This window comes from Ostrea edulis, chromosome 7, assembly GCF_947568905.1.
Source record: "Ostrea edulis chromosome 7, xbOstEdul1.1, whole genome shotgun sequence".
Taxonomy (NCBI): Eukaryota; Metazoa; Mollusca; class Bivalvia; order Ostreida; family Ostreidae; genus Ostrea; species Ostrea edulis.
The window spans coordinates 6276117-6298783 of NC_079170.1; the positions used below are offsets into that span (position 1 = coordinate 6276117).

Below are 22667 nucleotides of genomic sequence, written 5' to 3' on the forward strand. Positions count from 1 at the left end.
TTACTCTTCTTCTGCACCTATATATATATTTGCTGCTATCGTGTTGAGCTATACTTTGGCATTAGGTAAGTGTTCCTTTGCTTTATTGACATGTGTGAAATTTCTGGGGGTGGGTGGGTAGATTCTTGCAGACATGCATATACCTTGCCAGAGTTCAAGAAATTGAAGTTTGCACCTTTGAGAGTTCAAGGGAGATCACTGTAAAGACACTTCAACGATTTGCCGGTAAGTGTATATCAATGGTCTTGGAAGTAAGATGTTTTGTAGGGATGGTTAACTTGGCAATCTCCAGGGCTGTGAAGGGTAGTAAGCTTGTGGGTGTGACTGATGAATTGCGGAAGGGGTTGGAGTATTGGTGTTTTCTGGTTGCTTGGAATGGATGTTGTCAGTGGAGGAATAAGAGTCTCTAAGCAGCTCTACAGCCTCACATCTGTTAGGAACATCAATTAGTTATGTAGTGCAGGAAGGCCTTTACCAAATTTGTAAATTTCATGATCTTCGGGATAGAGGTTCTGACTGCAGGGTGGGGCCAAACTTATGTGTTTATGTGTAAAACATTTCAATAGCATCTTCTTTAATGCTATTTATACCAAAATTAAGAGTAAATAGATATTTAAAAGAAACAGGTAGTCCTTTATCAAATGGTAAATTGTAAATTTTATGATCCTAGGGGTAGGGTTTTGGTTCCCGGTTCTGTAGCATAGACCCCCACCCACCCACACACACACATAAACATCCCCCCGGAAAAACGGGCTCAGGATAGATGTTTCCCCATAGGGAAAAAAGCGCCCCAACATATAATTTCCCCCTATGTACAAAGTCAGTATAGAGTTCCCCCCTGGGCGAAAAAAAAAACCGCCCTGGTATAGAATTTCCCCCCTCCTGTTTCCGGATTTCATTGTTAGTTTGCCGTTAGCATCTATTTTTAACAGAATATCTAAGTACGAAGCAGATGTGGAATTATGTGTGTTGTATTTTATTTCGAGTTCACTGAGATACATCGAATCGACATACATGTATGAATGAAAATGATCATTGTTGATAGATAAAACGTCGTCAATACACGTACATATCTAAATGTTGAAATGACGGCCACATCAAGAGATTTTTTCTTCTCCTGTAGAAGCTTTTGAATAAATATAGAATGAAGCAAACCCATGCAATTGTAGATAGCAATCAATGGAATTTATTATTGCTATAAAGAGGTACATGTTATAAAAAAAAGTTACAAAAAAGAAACATATATGCGCTGTTGAATTGTTATAGTTTAATTGAATATATATGCGCTCATTAATATTAATATATTCATAAAATAAAGGATTTTTTTTTCCAGATGTTGAAGTTGGGTTTACACGCTGAAAACTTTGAATTACATTTATAGTAAATACAATATGCTTCCCAAAAGACTTTAACGATGGTCAATATTATTAGGATTTTTCATAAAAAGTCGACCAAAATATATACAATTAAAATATCTGGAAAGTAATATAAGTGTACTAAATGAATAAAAGTAATTTGATTTTCCCGTTTATTAAATTCGAAATCTAAATTTAAAAAACCCCATTAACTTCTTCTCAACTTGACTATTTCAAATGTTAGAACTAGTACATAACGGCAAAGACTTGAGATGTCTGAATGAATTTTGATCTACCATTACGTACACGATTTGAATAATTTCCTTTTTTAAAACAAACAAGATAATGATTGTGATACACAAGACCCCGCTGAAAATTAAAAAAAAGAAAAAAAAAAAAAAAAAGAAAAAAAAAAAGAGAAGAATTCCTGGGTCTAAATAAGCAAGATAATTCTAGTAATAGAACTGGAAACGGATAATAGCTAAAATTTAAGAAGGGGGAAAAACGTACTTTCATTTAGGGGAAATTCTATACTGGAATGGTTTTTCCTAGGGAGGATTGGGCCCGGGTTAATTCTTTCTAGGGGGGAATTCTATGCCAGACCCATCTTTCCGGGGATAATGTCTATACTGGGTCCGTTTTTCCAGGGGTGAAGTTTATGTAGGGGGAAATTCTATGCTACAACACCGGTACCGGTTGGACCAACATTATTATAATCACGGCTGTGTTTACAAACGTCATATACAGTTTATATTTCAACATAGTTAACAGTTTCGGGACATTGTTTCCCATCCGTATATACTATTTCCTTACAGAACAAGTATCAATTAGTTGTGTAAAAGTAAGAATAATGCACGAACGTCCTCTCCTGTTGTTTCTCTAGACGTTTGACGTGCTGAGGAGTGCACCTAACAAAACAAGCGGCATCCACTATGAGAAGGTAAAATGACTCAGTATATATCTTATAAAAAGTATATTTAGCGAGAGACAACCTGCATACAACGAAAGCATAGTAGATCTACCACTCTATAAAATAGAAATGATTATTAATTGCATTTTTCTTCATCAGGAACTAAGGGAACTTTGGGGATGGAGAATTAGAAGATTACTAGTATTTTCCCGGAGGACGAGGATTACTCTGCGGTCATTTGACTAAACCATTTTTCAAAACATTCTCCGGCATGTTTTTAAAATGTTATCATGACCATACAAAATCATATTATTAAAACGTTTTTACAAATAGTTTAGATATTCTTAATTTTTGTATGTCATTCATAAAAGATTTTATGAACATTGTATAATTCGTTACCATGATATCTAAGATATCACAAATAAATGATAACATTTATTTTTTGTTTTCGAGATATTGTTTCCATGTTTTAAAAATATTTTTAAAATATTGTGTTGCTACCTGGAATTGTGTATAATTGTAATATGCGAAAAATCGAATGAAATTGTGTCCTTAATTTCCGTGAGGTGCTTTTATGATAATTTTGTGAAATTCCTATGAACAAGTAAACCATAGCGATTGGATTTTTTTCTATAGCGAAATATTTAATTTTTTTTCTATAGAAATGCGCGTCACTAAGAATTTGTTTTATTTAAATGCTATTTAAATGCTATAAACATTTGTATATATTAATTAGTGTGTTTGCAGATTAACAAAAGGAAAATTATATATAATGTAATAATGATTTTGAGCACGTTTCGTTATTTTCTTCTTTCACTTTAATCAAAAGAACACTGTTATTCAACGTAAACCTAAGGTAAATTGAGGATTTATTGCAGCTCTTTTTTACTTCCATAGTATTGAATACAATAGTATACTCCAACATTCATGTAAATATACGCCAATCAGTATCCACGCCTGACACACTTTTGCCAAGGGATGCAATCTCTCATTGTTTATGGTTATTTTTAGAAAATTTTGAATCATAACAACTTATTGTATGCCCTAAAATGCATTTAGATAAATCGTGATATTTTTCTAGAGGATAGCTTCCAACAGGAAATATTCGTAAGATCAATAGCTCGTTCTTTTCGAGGACGCAACCATTTTTTAAAAATAAAAATCGGTTCCACTCTATACAGTCTTGCGCTATGTACATCCACATTTTCTTTTCAAATTAACAGAAACAACTTAATAAACTAAAAAAAAAGCACACACACAAGAAATGATTTACACCTGGACCTGGTCTGATGAAAAAGAAACTTACATATAGGCCTAACACGTGTGAGTTTTTAATTTACATCGGTTTTATGGTTGATTTTTGAAGAAGAAAAAACAACAATGAAATCTAACAATGCTTAGATTCATGTAGCGAAAGCTGCAATAACGACAAAAGGAAAACACTTTACTGGTAAAGTAAATATTTGAAATGATAAAGTATTTTATTCTCATTTCGATGAATCTAATAATCCATTTTTTAATATTTTTTTTTTACAATATTATTCAAACAAGCTTGGAGAAGTTTTGTCCCTTTTTTGCCACTAATGGTCCAATCTTATGTGTGGAACTTAGAGGCAATTTTTTTTTGCAATATTGTGCCATTAGTGGCAAACGAAAATTAGAAGTGCGAAAATTGTCTAGATAAAATGTACAGATACCCTTAAATCAGACAAAACTTTAACGTACTAAGCTTAGTTTATAATAAAAATCAGTATTTACGAAGAACTGAAACGTTTGCCGCTATTGGCACACACAGATGACTTTGCCACTATTGGCACAGATTCGGTTATATATATATATATATATATATATATATATATATATATATATATATATAGTGGGATAAATCTCCGATATAATCTTCTAGAGTGCTCGACGTGGCCTCACGGAGCTACATAAATTGATGATCAGATGGAGTTCAATCACATAACATTTATTTCTCTACAGGCTGTTTCGTAAGGGGATGGTTTCCCCTCACTCGTCGGGAGAAAAATGACATCTAACGAAACACATCCGCATGGCTGAGAATATGTTACACAGAAACATACTGTATAGTTGCTAAGCATGATTACACACAGGATTGAGTAAATAGAAATTTATGGGAATGACGGCAAGTGCTGACAAGTTCTGAACGCTTATTCAATGAAGATTTTTCGGGATGACATATTATAAAGAATTTCTCTAGAATACAAAGGTTGCACTTTTTTGAAATGTTTGAGTATGATGATGTTTTTCCTAAAATTTCCCACTTGATTTTGTAGTCAATATTTTTGTCTTTCAATGTCCATATGAATTTGCTGAGCTCGATCGGTGGTATTCTTTTTCGTGGAATTACGGGATGAATGAGTGTGGTTGGCGTATCTTAATTTGAACTCGGTGTCTGCTAGTCCCACGTAGCTCTCTTCTTGTCCATTATCGGCTCTGACTCTAGCTAAATACACAATTCCGTGGGCGCGACATTCACCGTTGAGCGGGCATTGATCTTTGTTTCGGCAATTACACCTGTTACATGTATCTCCGGTCTGGCGCACTTGTTTGATTGAAGCGTTATGCGAGTCAATTACATTTTGCATGGATGGCATACAACTGTATCATGATATTTTAATAGTATTTCTGTTGATAATCGGGCGTAGAACATGGCCTATCGGGAAACACTCATCTATAATTTTGAGAAACTGTTTACCCAAGTTTGTTTTTACGTTACTATCATATGGGGGGTTAAACCATGTGATGTTACGGGAACGATTTCTTCTGCTGTTCTGTTTATAGATCAAAATTTTACAAAGCATATTAAACGCAACATTTGACGTGTTAAGTACCCTTCCGTAATAAGCATATAAAGCGCAATGGCGTGAAGTATCATAAGCATAATATTAAAGTACCCAGACAGAGAAGCAAATAAGTATCACACGTGTCCAATTAAAATGAATTTAATCATTTGTAGTTTCATATATCTAAAAAAAAAAAAAAAAAATTATACGTGGTTTTTTTTTTTTAATTTTCCCTTTTACTTTTCTCTTAATTTTTGTATATCTGATTAGACTACTTCCTGAGGTGCATCCAGGTAGATTACAAACATGTGAAGAACACTTGGATATGAGGTTAATCTTGTTTGCGGGTAGAAATAAACAGAAAACATCGTGTAGGGTGTTGTTTTTAAAGTTTTCAGGAAATGCGGTATATATGGTCGGGTTCGATGTTGGAAGCGAAAATAAGCGATAATTCTAATTCTGGTGAAAGAATGTTAGCAAATTTATACGGACTAAGGACATGATAGACAGGCTACTGAATAACTTTGGTTGCAGGGGGCAGTTGTTTCCCTGAAATATTTGGGTAGGTGGTATATATCATAGTCAGATTATGACAGGCTAATGAACAATCAATCTTCTCTTTTCAGTACTTGATTAATGTACATGAAATCAAAACAGACCGCTGACACGGGTTGTGGATGTGACTTCCGGTAACCGCCTCCCCCCCCCCCCCCCCCCCTTCCTCGTATTTGTGAATGTTCTATTCTTTGGGTATTTAGGGTTGCATAGAAAATACAACACGTTGAAGTTACATATTTTATGAAAAATACACCTGAAATACCTACGGCCAGGAACCTCTTCATGTTTTTGACATAGTAAGATAAAATGTCTTCCTGTCAGCAAACTATTCATTCACATGGAGACAATTCTTTTTATTATACATATTTAAAACGTCGATGCCCTGTGGAAAATACCCTTGGAGAAAATACAATGAGAGAGGAGGTACTGGAAGTCCTGTCCATAAGCGCCGGTGTCTGCCAAGTGAGGTGCACAAAACAGTCTGAGCAGGTGCCCCTTTCTCGCTTTGATCAGGTCCAGTTCAAAGTCTAGACTATTTCTACCCACGTAGCTATTAATAGCTATCCTACCTTGGTATTTAAACCTACTTAGAATAGCTACGGCTTCCTCCTTTTACCGTTTTTAAAAATATAAATAAATAATTATCTTTTAAACAGGTCAGTCGTTTTATGTATCACGTTGTGCATGTGCATGGCAAAATTCGGAGTGTAAATTTGAATACTATACGAGGGTGGAGAATGTAGAGGAAATGCATGAAAAATCGCCCCAAAACCTTTAATGGAAAAATGCATTCATGAAGGTAAACTTTAAAATTAATACAGATTTGTGAGACATTCTAGACTTCTTATCATGTACCTTTGATCCCAAGCTCCTAGAAAATGGAACTGGGTGCTGTTATTGATGCAAATTTGACAGGTTAGAAAGTAAGCATTGTTTTCCCAATATTTTTTTGGTATTAATCATCAGTGTAAGTAAATCAAAAAATTTGGTTCACACCATATTGTGCTTTTCCTGCGTTTGGGCACGAAATGCAAGTAAAGGAAAAAGTAGGTAAAAATAGCTACCTGGAGTAGGTTTAAATACCTATAGGTAGCTATAAGTAGCTACATAGGTAGAAATAGTCTTTGGACTGGACCTGTTGATTTAGCTGTGTGTCTGGCTATTGAACTGAGATTGAAATCACAGCTAGGTTACTGTTATACCATCACAAAGTGTAGAATTGAAGAAAATTAAGAAGAGGAAAACCCTCAATCATCTGACAAGTGATGGCAGAAATATGCCAGCCCACCATGCTACACATTGCTAAATCGGTAGATTCACCCTTGACCACTACGGTCATTTATATGTGTTAAGGCCAAAAAATAAAAATAAAATGATGAATAGTTTCTGAAGCCAAACATTTAAAATTTTGATGAGGCAGGAATATTTTTAGCTGAGCTAAAAGCTCAAGTGAGCTTTTCTAATCACCCGTAATCCGGCGTCCGTCCGTCTGTCTGTCCTGCCGTCTGTAAACTTTTAACATTTTTGACTTCTTCTCAAAAACCACGGAGCCAATTTCAACCAAAGTTGGCATAAAGCATCCTTAGGTAAAGGGAATTCTAAATTGTTAACATAAAGGGCCAGGCCACCTTCCAAGGGGGAGGTAATCAAGAAAAGGTGAAAATAGAGTAGGGTCATTAAAAAATCTTCTTAAGAACCACTGGGCCAGAAAAGATGAAATTTATAGATAAGCTTTATTAGGTAGTGCAGATTCTAAATTGTTAAAATCCTGGCCCCTGGGGGTCGGATGGGGCCACAATAGGGGATCAAAGTTTTACATACAAATATATAGGAAAAATCTTTAAAAATCTTCTTCTCAAGAACCACTGAGCCAGAAAAGCTGAGATTTATATGAAAGCTTTCTGGTATAGTGCAGATTCTAAATTGCTAAAATCCTGGCCCCAGGGGGTCGGATGGGGCCACAATCGGGGATCAAAGTTTTACATACAAATATATAGGAAACATCTTTAAAAATCTTCTTCTCAAGAACCATTGGGCCAAAGAAGTTCACATTTACATGAAAGCTTTCTGACAGTGTAGATTCAAGTTTGCAAAAACCATGGCCTCCAGGGGTAGGTTGGGGCCATAATAGGGACTACGGTTTTACATGCAAATATATATGGAAAGTCTTCTGATATGGACCAAGGTGACTCAGATGAGCGCTGTGGCCCATGGGCCTCTTGTTTTTATTTACTTGGCTGTAGTATGAGGTATCTTTCCTTTTTAATGTTGGCAGTAGAATGAGTTACCTTTTCTAGGAAGGCTCAAAGAGCTAATGCTATGGCCATTTGTGCGGTGTGCGTAAACTTTTTAGAAAAAGGGCTATAACTCAAGAACCCCTTGGCCAATTTTTTTCAAATTTGTTACAGGGTATCATTGGCCCAAGGGCTTTCATACATACTAAATAGAGGGATGTGACCCTGTAACAAGGGGAGATAATCAGGAAAATACAAACAAAAGTAGTGGTTGCTAAAAAATCTTCTTCTCAAGAACCACTGGGCAGATTATCACCAAACTTACACATAAGGATGAGGATATGTTGTAGATTAAAAGTTGTTCAAGGCATTACCCTGGGGCAAAGGGCGTGGTCTCAAGGTCACTTCAAAGTTGACCTAAATTTATATTTCCTTAAATCTTTGATATTTAAGTCATTATAGGGACTAGGATCATCAAATTTTGATAGTTGATGCATCTTAGGACCTTGTGTCAAGTTGTCTCAAAAGTAGGTCACGGTGACCTACTTTTTGAATTTTGCAGGTATTTATTTTAAAATTAATTTTGATGCATATCTTGGACACTTTGAAGCCTATGATCATCAAAACTTGTCAGTTGGTGGATCATGGGACCTTGAAATGCGTCAACTGAAAAATAGGTCACCGTGACCTACTTTCTGAATTTTATGGCTTATCATTTATAGATATATTTTAAGTTGTTATTTCAAATACTGAGAGGTTTAGAATCATCAGATCTTTTAAGTTGATGCATCTTGAGGCCTTGAAACATATTTATAAAAAAGTAGGTCACAGTGATCTACTTTTTGAATTTTGCAGATATTCAAATTTCACATTTTCAATTTTAGATGCATATTTTGGGCACTGTAAAACCTAGGATCATCAAACTTTGTCAGTTGATGCGTCTTCAGTCTTCGGTTTGTGTCGACCAAAAAGTAGGTCACCGTGACCTACTTTTGGTATTTGACAGCTAAATTACTATATTTCAGACACTATTTGACCTACAATCATCAAACTTTGTCAGTTGATGCATCTTGAGTCTTCGGAGTGTATCGACCAAAAAGTAGGTCACTGTGACCTACTTTTGGCATTTGACAGTTATATTTATATATTTCAGTCACTAATTGATCTACAATCATCAAACTTTGACAGTTGATGCATCTTGAGTCTACGGAGTGTGTCGACCAAAAAGTAGGTCACCTTGACCTACTTTTGGAATTGGACGGCTGTATTTATATAATTCAGATACTATTTGACCTACAGTCATCAAACTTTGTCAGTTGTTGGGTCTTGCATGTTTGAAGGGTGTTGACGAAAAAGTAGGTCACCTTGACCTACTTTTGGAATTTGACGGCTATATTTAAATATTTCAGGTACTATTTGACCTACAGTCATCAAAGTTTGTCAGTTGATGGGTCTTGCATGTTCGGAGTTCTCTGACCAAAAAGTAGGTCACCATGACCTACGATTGGAATTTGACAGCTATATTTCAATATTCAGATACTAATTGGCTTAAAATCATCAAACTTTGTCAGTTGATATTTCTTGGGTTCTCAAAATGTGTAAACCAAAAAGTAGGTCACATTGACCTACTTTTTTTGAATTCTTAGGATTTAACTAAAGATTTAGAATACTAAGAGGCTAAGAATAGAAATGGTGGGGTTGTACAATTTATCAGAAGAGCGATTCTAGGCCCTTGGGCCTCTTGTTATTTCTAAAAATAGCTTCACACAGTACTTAATATTATAGATGTATTCTATTATTCTTAACCTGCGCATAATTGAGTTTGCATTCAATAATTATTTGAACAAAGGCTACTTAAAATCTTGCTAAAACCTTCTAAAAGTTTTACATAAATACACGTATCTATAAAAACAAAAGAGTGACATAAATTAACATTTATAAATTGAAAAAAAAAATTGGTGTGGTATATATCTTTTCAACAGATGCGGCAGGTCTAGAGAAACTATTGATTAATTTTTTTTGGCCTTAGATGCTATACATGTACCAATGTTTCTTTAATATAGGCCTCAATATAGAGCCCAGATTTGCTCAATATAAAGTTAAAACCTGTACTCATATTATCATGACCATCAGAATAAAATATGTATCACTGATGTATAGGACTGTATGTACGTACGTGTATGTAACGTATAAATTAGCTGCAGAATTGTATCTCTGTGATAAAATGCTGTTCCGTCACCATATTTTTTCAGAGAGCTACAGTTCTGCAGCTACGTATAAACATGTACAACTTATCGATGTTTCACTTTCCCTCCCTAGTTGGAAATGATACATACATGTATGAATTTCAAAGTATATACCCAGGTATGCATGCAGATACAGGCCTTGTCCAAAATTAATATTAAAGTGTACAGGGTTCATTCTGACAGCAATGTAAACAGCTGGTCATATCAATCTGTGAATTCCTAGAAAAGCTTGTACTCCATATCATTGTCTCTGTGTGGTAGTGAAATAAGGGAGCGGATCTTATAAAATGCCTGTGTCCCAGATATATATCATTGTACGTATATATATTATAAGACAATAAATTCCATGTTCTTCAAATTGTAGAATATTTAGAGTACTGGTAGCCATGGACCCCCGCCGCAGTGCCCAAGATGTTGTCTGATGTGACCTTTGTGAGACAGCTATAGTACAGATGTACTGTGATTTCTGCGACGTCAACCTGTGCTTTGCCTGTATAGGAAAACACATTGCTGATGACTATGAAAAACACAAAGTGGTCCCATTCCAAAATCGAAAATCTACCTTGATTTATCCAAAGTGTAGTACACATCAAAACAAAGTGTGTGAATTCCTTTGTAAGGAATGTGACATTTCTGTCTGTTCAATGTGTGCTGTATCTGCAGACAAACACAAGGGTCATACATTTTCAATTCTTTCTGAAATCTACAATGAAAGAAAAGCAGGCATTGCCAAAGATTCAGAGGAGATAGAAAACATCATTTCTCCAACATATGAAGAAGTGGTCACTGATTTAGAAACTCAAATAACCAACTTGGATGGAGAATATGTGAAATTCACAAGAGTAGTCACAAAACATGGCGAGGAATGGCACAAAGAAATTGACAATGTCATCAACAAAATGAAAAATGAAATAGAAGAGATGAAAATCAAACACCTGGAAATTCTGAAGAAACATTTGGATGAAATTAAGCAGATAGAGTCCCTTATTGAGCAATCCCTGATTACTCTGAAGGAAATGGAGGAATCCAATGAAGTGTCTGTTACCATGGAATACAGATCCAAAAACAAAGAATTCAGAAAACTTCCTCCCAAAGTCCGAGTCTCACTGCCTACATTTAGTCCAAACACGATAGACAGTGAACAGCTTTACAAGTCACTGGGATCTTTCATACCATTATCATATACCACAGATGTCAATGGCTACACACTGAAGAAAGCAGAAACCTCACCCAAAGAACTGATGGACAAACCAGAGCTTGTCACTACAATAAATACTGGGTGTGAAAAACTCCACAGTGTTACCTGTCTAAGTGAAGAAGAATTCTGGACAAGTGCAGAAGTCAGTGATATGAAATGCTTTAATATTCAAGGTACAGTTATTAATACAATCAAAACAAAATCAGGGGAATGGCCACGTGATATAGCAGTGACAAGTGATGGGGATCTATTGTACTCTGACTTGAAAACAAAGACTGTGAATAAAGTGAAGAGTGTGCAGACAGAGGAGGTGATCAGACTACAGGGCTGGACACCCAAAAATCTCTGTGTCACCTCCTCTGGTGATCTCCTGGTTACCATGTGCAGTGATGATGAAACACAATCCAAAGTTGTCCGTTACTCAGGTTCCACAGAGAAACAAACAATCCAGTATGATGATGAGGGGAAGCCTCTATATTCAGGAAATAATTATATTAAATACATCAGTGAGAATAGAAACCTGGATATCTGTGTGGCTGACTATAAAGCTGGTGCAGTAGTGGTGGTCAATCAGGCTGGAAAACTTCGATTCAGATACACTGGTCATTCTTCTACTACCAAAAACAAAGCATTCATACTCTGTGGAATCACAACAGACAGTCAGAGTCAGATCCTGACAGCAGACCTTGATAACCACTGTATCCACATCCTGGACCAGAATGGACAGTTCCTCCGCTATATAAATAACTGTGATATGAAGAACCCATTAGGTTTATGTGTGGACAAAAGTGACAACTTGTTTGTTGCTGAGGTTTATAGAGGAAATGTGAAGAAAATCAAATATCTTCAATAGTATCCTTGATATCTCAGTGTTGAAAATATCGCTTTCAGAATTGTAGTAAATATTCTTGTACTAATGCAAAGACCCATTGGACATGCTCAGCTGTATACATATAAAGTTTTGATTTCCAACTGAATTTTAAGTATTTCTGATATTTTTCAGCAACCAGGATGCAGTAATATGCATCTTTTAAGTTTTTCAATGTATAAAGGAAGGATAATGAACAATTTTTGATTGATTGATTGATTATGGTTTTATGCCGTTTTGGCAGAGGAAATTCACACGGCTGGTAAATGATTAGAAGTTTACCTTTTTGCACTTGAGACTTTTTTGATTGATTGATTACTCTAGAATTTTTCACTCATATGGAGACGTCACCAAGACCGGTGAAGGGCTTCAAAAGGCCTATGCTCGGCGCTTACGGCCGTTGAGCAGTGAGGGTTCTTTAGCGTGCCACACCTACTGTGACACGGGCCATCCGTTTTTAAGGTCATCTCCGAGGACCCGCGACATTCACACCTGATGCCGAGCGTTTGGGGATGGAACTGTCACTACCTGTTTTAACGACTTAGGTCTGTCGCCTTCCGCATGCGGGGCGAATGCTCTAACCTCGAGGCCACTACGGCGGTGAGACTTTTTTGTCTTTTGTTAAAATAAGAAAAAATTAAATTTTCTAAAAATGTGTATGGTAAATGATTATTTTGTTTTTCATAAAGAGAAAGTGTTTCATATTTTCATACAGAGAAAGTGTATGTAACTTTCTACCAAGAGATTTGTATGAAAATATAATTCCTTTTAAATATATTTTGATAGAACATGCTCTTCCCAAAGACTACAATGTTATTTTCGAAGTGAATTTTGACAATTGTGGATTATTTTTATTTGATGAGTCCTTCATTTTTGATACTATGATTACAAAAATCCCATCATCCATTTACTAGATATGAAACATGGTTGTTATGCAGTGAATACCTTATATGGAAGCCATGTAATCATTTTTTGCCATCATTTGAATAGCTGATTGTAGCGATTCCATATGCAATATTGTCATTCATTATTGCAGATTGCAAATAAATTCCTATGTCCCATTCTTTTTTGGTTCTCAAGAAAATGGGCAATAAAGTTTTATCATCCTTTTGTGGTTTAGAGATAGAGCGTTCGGCCCGCTTGCGGAAGGTGAGGGTTCGAATCCCTAAGTCGGTAAAACATGTGGTGACAGTTCCATCACCAAATGCTCGGCATCAGGTATGAATGAAAGGTGAAGATAACGAACAGTGATACTATCATAAATCCCATAAGCAATACAAAATAGATAGTTGGGCGAACACGGACCCCTAGGACCCACCCGAGGTGCCTATGAGGATTAGGCATCCTTCGTTGACTAGTCACACCCGCCATGTTACATATCACGGGTCCTCGGAGATGACTTTAAAAACGGATGTCACAGTAGGTGTGGCACACTAAAGAACCCTCACTGCTCAATGGCCGAAAGCGCCGAGCATAGGCCTAAATTTGAAGCCCTTCACCGGTCTTGGTGACGTCTCCATAAGAGTGAAAAATTCTTGACACAGACATTAAACAAGATGCAATCAATCAATCTTGTTGACTTTCAAAAATAGCACGTTTTCCCTTCAATCTTTCGATCACTTAACTCGGTTGACCTATTGCAATCGATTGTCATCAATTAACAATTGAACATTTTTAAATTCTTAATTTTATTATACCACCTTCATACTCACGGATTTTTCTTACGAGTCCTTACGGATCTCCGACTCGTAGTCAATCGCAAGCATTCGTAAATTACTCGTCGGTATCCGTTAATAACTCGTAACAACTCGCACACACTCGTAAGGATCCGTGAAAGTAGGGGCAAATTTTTTGACATGTCAAAAAAAATTTCACGATTGTCTACAGATTTCATTTTCCGTAAATAACTTGTAATAATCCGTAAGTATCGTAAACTGGTCACAAGAACACGTAAAGGCCTCGTAAGAATTCATAAAACACTCGTAAAAAGTTTGGGTTTTATTTTTTTTTTTTACGAATCTTTGCGGTTAGTTTACGATATGTTATGGATAGCTTACGAGTTGTTTACGGATTACTACGAATGCCTAAGTGATATTTACGATTTCATTCACGTCGTGTTACAATCGCTTTACGGATTATTCAGAGTCATTACGAGCACTTTACGTATAGACCCGATTACTTTACGAGTACATACTTAAACTTTACGATAAAAAAAAAAGTATAAAAGACGCAAAATCTGACAGTTTCTTTCAGTTGTTATCAAGACATCTTGAAAGAAGTTACACATCTTGCATACAATGTACATACATGCTGTTACAAGTAATGTCAGTTGTCGAATGATAATACAAAGCCAATTGCGAACACTTTTGAGTCAAAAACGTAAACAATCGTAACTAACTCCTAACTATTCGTAACAGCACGTTACCAACACGTTAACAGGTCGTGATTTACACGTAAAAGCTAAGCTAAATCGTATATTTCCGTAATAAACTCGTAACAATCCCTAAAAAGTTCGTTAAATGTCGTAATTTGCTCGTATTTATCCGTGTTCACTCGGAACATATCGTATATGTGTGCCGTAAATGCATCGCAAGAACTCGTAATCAACAGTAAATGGCCCGTAAATACTCTTAAAATGTTCTTAAATAGCACTTTAAAGTGTCTAAATCGAAACAATCCGTGTATTTTTACGGATTTGTAGAATACGTAAGGATCTGTAAGAAACATCCGTCAGTGTGAAGGTACCATTAAAGTTCATGAAAACTACCTTTCCAATTCTTTTCATGTTTGGTATGAAGCCATCTTTTGGACATAAATAATACATTTCGGGATTCCTGGGCCTTAGGCTGGACAAACACGGCCAAAAATTTAATTTTGTTTTTCAATTCTTCTAAGTGGTGTACAGGAAGAAAGCCTCTACCAAAATTGTAAACACGATCCCCGGGGTAGATGTTCTGACCCCAGGGTGCAATCTAGTTAAAATTAGATGTTAGATCCGCTCACATACTCGCTGTTTGTGTAGCGAGTATGTGAGCGGATCTAACATCTAATTTTAATCACATTGCCCAGGGTGGGGCCAGACTTGGTACATGCATATAGTGTTTTTGTGTAAAAGATCTTCTTTAGTGTTATTGGTACTAAATTAAAACTAAATGGGTATTTAGAAAGAGCAGATAGTCATTTACCAATATTGTAAATTTGATGGTCGCAGGAGTAGGGGTTTTGGTATTGTAGTAATATTCGACGTTATCAAGATCGGACTCGACATTCCCGATACTGATCAGCTGTCAAGAACGCCAGGAAAGTTGCATTCAAGTCACACACCAGACGCAGTGGCGGATTTAAGGGGAGGGGGTGCCCCCATCCCCCTAAAATGTACTAAACGATAAAAGAAGCAATGATTTCTTCCACTCCCGGAGAAATGAATGATAAAATCTTTTGATTTCTTGAATTACTTTAATGGGAGAACTTAATTTTTTCGAAAAACCCTTAAAATTTGTGTAATTTTATTAATTTCATCTTATAAAAAAATGATAGATAATAGTACAAAAGACTAAATAGGAGACATATTTCAAGCCCTATAAAATCTGTAAAATCCAGGACCCACTTTGGCCTCAAGGCGGCCCCCAGCCTCACAAAGTGGCACCCCCCGTAACAGCAATTCCTGGATCAGCCCCTGAGACTGGGCCCCAAGACCATAAACTGAGAATAAACTTAATTAAGGATGTACTCTACATCGTCATAAACGCTGACTTCCTTTTAAGACATGGATGAAAATATGAGTATCAGAAGTATTTGTCTATTAGTTAAAAAAAATATGACCACAGGAACTCTGCAGAGGTCCCTGAGACAGGTCCTGTGTGTATCAAAACTATAAAAAAGCATGGACAGGTAAATTTCTACCATGTTCTGTCTGGATCACATCTGTCTCTGTGTATTTCTTTGAGTGTCATGGGATATAGCAATTAACACCTTGGTAGACCCGAGCCACTCCAAGTAAATAACATCCGTTTAGATTAGGCTCCGCCCACATTTTCACTGACCGTACGATCATGAGATGAGTCTTTAACACAGATTGTAAGAGTGAGGGAAATACATGTAACATGGATACAGCTTGATAATTTTGTTCTGCATTGTCTAAGACAGAAACAATCTGCGTCAAAACAAAAATCTTTTCTATTTCTCGGTTTATATGTGCACCCTAACCCCACTAGATATGAACGTTTGTTAAATATAGTAGAATAACATCATACTGGAACACCAACAATATTGTTGTGCCTGTGTGTTGTTTGTTGTCTGAGTCAATATGCACTATCCTGTAATATAACCAACCTTGAGTGAAAGTCTTCCTCGCCCGGGATATTTCATTCAGACACCAAAACAGCTAGAATCAATGTGTGTACAAAAACACTTAAATAAAAAACAAAAAATCTTACAAAACTTCAGAATAATCTCGGTGACGATGTTTTCTAATACCAATGCTTTGAAAATCGAATGTTGTCCGACGTGTTTCTGTTGTCCGACGTGTTTCTGTTGCCCGACGTGTTTCTGTTGCCCGACGTGTTTCCTACACAATGTTGTCCGACGTGCTTCATACAGAGTGTTGTCCGACGTGCTTCCTACAGTGTTAGATTGTTCTTTTCAAAGAGACCTTATAAATTATTCCGTATACCAAATCAAATTAGAGGGTCCATGACCGGTGTTACCGGTTAACAGGAGATGCTTACTCCTCCTTGGTACATAGTCCCAAATCTGGTGTTTTCACGAGTCCGAGTCTGTTCCCGATTTCACATTCTTTAAACGCTTTATGAAATTGTTCGTTATCTTCACCTCTGCCATGCTATTTTTTCGAGAACATAACTTCATTAAAATAATACACCCCCACCCCACCTATTTATATGACATATATGTTATCTAATACAGTAACATTGAATATCAATTTATTGCACTCCTTGTTCATACATTAGATACAGTATATAACATTGATAAAAAAAACATGAAAGATGACAGAACAATTCAGAATTTATACTAACAATGATTTGTCTGAATGACGAAACACAACTTGATTCATTCACAAAGTTTCCGTGATCTTATTGGTTTTTACATTTAAATTCAGAAAAACGCAGGAGAAAACATATTGGTACCAAATGCTTGTATCTTTGTTTATAAATGTGATCCCCTCAAAAACTAAAGAACATTGCAGTTATGTACATGTAATAAGAGTTATATTGACCCTATACGTATTCCTTGCCGCGAAGCAATATCAAACAGTTTAAGAGTTTACAGGTTGTGACAAAGATAACGTATATATATGGACATGCTCGCAATATTTAAGTTTTGTTTCATTTGCATTGTCACCGGTGTTATTAGCGAGACTCAATCATCAGACATTCATGATTGACTCGCTCAAAGCATATCAAACGCAATGGCGTGAAGTACTCTTCCGTAATAAGCATATAAAAGAGCAATGGCATGAACTACCCCTCCGTAATAAGCATATAAGAGCGCAATGGTGTGAAGTACCCCTCCGTAATAAGCATATAAGAGCGCAATGGCGTGAAGTACCCCCCTGCTAGATAAGCGTATAAAAGCACAATGACGTGAACTACCCCTACTAAATAAGCATAATATTAAAGTAACCAGACAGAGAAGCAAATAAATAGCACACGTGTCCAATCAAAATGAAATTAATCATTTGTAGTTTCATATATCTAAAAGATTTTTTTATGCGTGTCTTTTTTTTTTTTTTTTTTCCCTTAATTTTTGTATATCTGATTAGACTACTTCCTGAGGTGCATCTAGGTAGATTACAAACATGTGAAGAACACTTGGATATGAGGTTAATCTTGTTTGCGGGTAGAAATAAACAGAAAACATCGTGTAGGGTGTTGTTTTTAAAGTTTTCATGAAATGCGGTATATATGGTCGGGTTCGATGTTGGAAGCGAAAATAAGCGATAAATCTAATTGAAGCGCCCTCTGGTGAAAGAATGTTAGCAAATTTATACGGACTAAGGACATGATAGACAGGCTACTGAATAACTTTGGTTGCAGGGGGCAGTTGTTTCCCTGAAATATTTTGGTAGGTGGTATATATCATAGTCAGATTATGACAGGCTAATGAAAAATCAATCTTCTCATTTCAGTACTTGATTAATGGACATGCAATCAAAACATTTTACAGACTGGTGACACGGGTTGTGAACGGGACTTCCGGTAACCCACCAACCCACCCCCCTTCTCCCTCGTATTTGTGAATGTTCTATTCTTTGGGTATTTAAGGTTGCATAGAAAATACAACACGTTGAAGTTACATATTTTATGAAAAATACACCCGAAATGCCCACGGCCAGGAGCCTCTTCATGTTTTTGACATAATAAGATAAGGAATCTACATATATGGCAAGGAATAAGGACTCTGTTTTTAAGTGATTCTTTTGTACCCTAGGTTACATGCTCTATATTCCTTTATACAAAAGTTACAGAAAGGGTACAGCACAATCGTATGGAAATTGAAAGTAAGAATTACATGAGGTGGTTTTACATAACCTAGGGTACAATGGGTACAGAAGTTAAATTAATCTGTTGGATGCAGCTGATTGGTCAAGAATGTAACATGTCCACGCCTCCGATTACCTGTAGCTATTGCTACCTGTGATTATGACCTCTTCCTATCTGAACAATCGGTTACAATTGATTCTATCTATTATTTCTGCTGTGTATAGTGAGTGTACAGCATCTTTCATATTCAGCTGGATTTAATTCCATAATGGGTCAGTTCAATCATTATATCATCTAAGATTTTGGTGATGAAGACATAATGTTAAATCAGGTTTATTTTATATACGATTCAAATGTAAAAAAAAAAAAATAATAAAAAAATAAAAGAAATATGGATTTATAAATGGTTTATTTTGGTGTAATTATAGTCAAATAATTGAAAGATATAATGACCAATTTGAAAATTAAAAAAGAAATTAAATATATAGAAAGAAATATTATAAAACATTCATAAATGTTAATTGGGTTCAGGACTTAATTGTGCTTATTCAGAAGTATATGAGTGAATAATATAAAATATATGCATTGTAAAAAAAAATGTGAATGGGGTTGATGATATGAAAGAGGTTTATTTGCTTCAAAATTAAGTATGCTTTTGCTCTTTCTCACGGTGATGACCATTATGAATATTGATATTATAGTATTTTCTATATAATCTATCCTATAGCTATCTTTAGCACTGTGCTTTGACAAACTTAGATTTATCTTTCCAAATATGTCGTCATATATAATATATCAATTGTCTTAGTTTAGCTTATATCACTTTGGCTAGCAATGATTTGGTTGCTCACATTTGAATAATGAAAAGAGTTCAGCTTATAAGTACCTTTATTTCAAATGCAATACTTATTTAAGGTGCAATCATATAACCATGCAGTCATCAGACACTTTTCACTGCAAATTATATTATAAAAAGTCATTTACATTTTTCTTTGATAATATAAATTGACACATGATGTATAATTGCTTTTATTGATAAAGTACTACTTTGCAGTAACACAGCTCGATTAAAAATTTAATTATAATCATTATTCAGATCAATAGTTATAATTATCATTCAGTGCTCTGTAAATAGCTGTACAAGATAGGGTGTCACCGTGTGTATAGTGCAAGCTTATTTAGGGTTCTTCTTTCACACCTTTTCTACTTCAAAGGGCACACCTGTGGTAGAAGGGAGCATGGTATTAAAGCAGAAAATCCTTACAATACACATACACTATACAAGACATATACAGAGTTTCTAAAGCCAAGTGTTTGTATATATGTAAAAGATCAAAGGAAAGATGAGGAACCACTGGGCCAGAAGAGCTGAAATTTTCATGAAAGCTGTTTGACAAAGTGCAGACTCAAATTTATTAAAATCAGGACCCCTTGGGATAGGGTGGGGCCACAATAGGAGATCACAGTTTTATATACAAGTGTATAGGGAAAACCTTTGAAAATCTTCTGAAGATGAAAATGTGAAAAGTATACGACAACAATGACGCCAATGACAAACAACAGAACCTTTTGATCAGAAAAGCTCACTTGAGCCTTCGGGTCAGGTGAGCTAAAAATGACATTCTCAGTACGTTTTCCGGCCAGTATTAACAAAAATTGTAATATGAAATGAATTATTTAAAAGCATAGATAGAATTATAAAACAATATAATTTAAGTAAATGTTATTTGACCTGAATGCTCATTTTATTTATTTAAAAAGTATTAATTCTATCATTTATTAGACCACTTGTGTGATTTTCCAAATTTATAAATGTGTGAAATCTCATTCAAATATTTAAATGTGCTACAATGCAGAAGAATCCTGGACAACTCGCCCCTTCTCAGGACAACTCGCCCCCTCTCTAATGAGACAACTCGCCCCCAATCTTATAAATATATTATCACACTTTAATCCTATTTTGTGTCTGAGCACGTGTGTGTGTGTGAGTGTGTGTCAATTGTAATTTGTTTTTTATGCCCCCCTTTGAAAAAGAGGGGGCATATTGTTTTGCACCTGTCGGTCGGTCGGTCTGTCTGTCGGTTGGTCGGTCGGTCTGTAGACCATATGTTATCCGCTCAATATCTTGAGAACCATTCACTTGATGATAATGATATTTCATATGTGGGTTAGTTATGAGTAGAAAAGGATCCCTATTGTTTTTCAGGTCAAAATGTCAAAGGTCAAGGGTCAATCTACTCTGTACATAGGAATATAATGTCCGCTCAATATCTTGAGAACCCTTTGCTTGAAAGACATCAAACTTGGCACACTGGTACATCCTAAGGAGTAGATGACCCCTAATGATTTTGAGGTCATATGGTCAAGGGTCAAACTGGGCATAGGAATATACTGACCATTCAATGTCTAGAGAACCCTTTGCTTGACAGACATCAAACTTGGTACGCCAGTACATCTTCAGAAGATGATGACCCCCATTGATTTTGAGGTCAAAGGTCAAGGGTCAAACTGGACATAGGAATATACTGTCCGTTAAATGTCTAGAGAACCCTTTGCTTGACAGACATCAAACTTGGTACGCCAGTACATCTTCAGAAGAAGATGACCCCCATTGATTTTGATGTCACAGGGTCAAAGGTCAAGGGTCAAACTGGACATAGGAATATACTGTCCGTTAAATATCTCGAGAACCCTTTGCTTGACAGACATCAAACTTGATTATCTGGTACATCTTCAAGAGAAGATGACCCCTATTGATTTTGAGGTCATATGATCAAAGGTCAAGGGTCACACTTGACATGGGGATATACTGTATGCTCAGTATCTTTAGAACCCCTTTCCTGACAGACATCAAACTTGGTACACTGATACGACTTCAGGAGAAGACGACCACTATTGATTTTGAGGTCACATGGTCAAAGGTCAAGGGTCAAACTAGACAGGAATATACTGTCCGTTCAATATTTTGAGATTCCTTCGCTTGACAGACATCAAACTTGGTACACTGGTACATCTTCAGGAGAAAATTACCTCTATTTATTTTGAGGTCACATGTTTAAAGGTCAAGGGTCAAACTGGACATAGGAATATACTGTCCGTTCAATATCTTGAAAACCCTTTGCTTGACAGACATCAAACGTGGTACACTGGTACGTCTTCAGGAGAAGACGATCCCTATTGATTTTCAGATCACATTAGTCAAAGGTCAAGGGTCAAACTGGACATTGGAATATACTGTCTACTCCATATCCTGAGAACCCTTAGCTTGACAGGATGGGGCCACAATAGGGGATCAAAGTTTTACATACAAATACATAGGAAAAATCTTTAAAAATCTTCTTCTCAAGAACCACTGAGTCAGAAAAGCTGATTTTTACATGAAAACTTTCTGACATAGTGCAGATTCAAGTTTGTTCAAATCATGGCCCCCGGGGATAGGATTGGGCCCCAAGGGGGGAGCAAAGTTTTGCACACAAATATATAGGGAAAAACTTTTAAAATCTTCTTCTCAAGAACCACTAAGCCAGAAAAGCTGAGATTTACATGAAAGCTTCCTGACATAATGCAGATTCAAGTTTGTTCAAATCATGGGCCCGGGGGGTTGGATGGGACCACAATAGGGGATCAAAGTTTTACATACAAATATATAGGAAAAATCTTTAAAAATTTTCTTCTCAAGAACCACTGAGCCAGAAAAGCTGAATTTTACATGAAAACTTTCTGACATAGTGAAGATTCAAGTTTGTTCAAATCATGGCCCCCGGGGGATAGGATAGGGCCACAAGTGGGGGGGGGGGGGTCACAGTTTTACATACAAATATAGGAAAAAGCTTTAAAAATCTTCTTCTCAAGAACTATTGGGCCAAAGATGTTGACATTTACATGAAAGCTTTCTGACATAGTGTAGATTCAAGTTTGCAAAGGATAGTTTGGGCCATAATAGAAACTAAGGTTTTACATGCAAATATATATGGAAAGTCTTCAGATA

General features: G+C 36.1%; 1 protein-coding gene, 1 long non-coding RNA gene and 1 pseudogene across 2 annotated transcripts in view; all 3 read left to right on the forward strand.

Annotated features, from left to right (window-relative positions):
• Positions 1 to 115: 115 nt before the first annotated feature.
• On the forward strand, positions 116 to 2793 carry LOC130047754 (uncharacterized). Its single transcript, XR_008796566.1, has 3 exons — positions 116 to 225; positions 2171 to 2295; positions 2425 to 2793. It is a non-coding gene; the product is annotated as an uncharacterized LOC130047754 (long non-coding RNA).
• Positions 2794 to 10499: 7706 nt separating this feature from the next.
• LOC130047755 (uncharacterized) overlaps positions 10500 to 22667 on the forward strand; it is a 15403-nt pseudogene continuing 3235 nt past the window's right edge.
• Positions 18136 to 22667, forward strand: part of LOC125655242 (E3 ubiquitin-protein ligase TRIM71-like) — a 21194-nt gene continuing 16662 nt past the window's right edge. The window contains exon 1 of the mRNA XM_056143132.1: positions 18136 to 18260. The gene's annotated coding sequence lies outside the window, so the exon portion shown is untranslated. The remainder of the gene's footprint in view (positions 18261 to 22667) is intronic.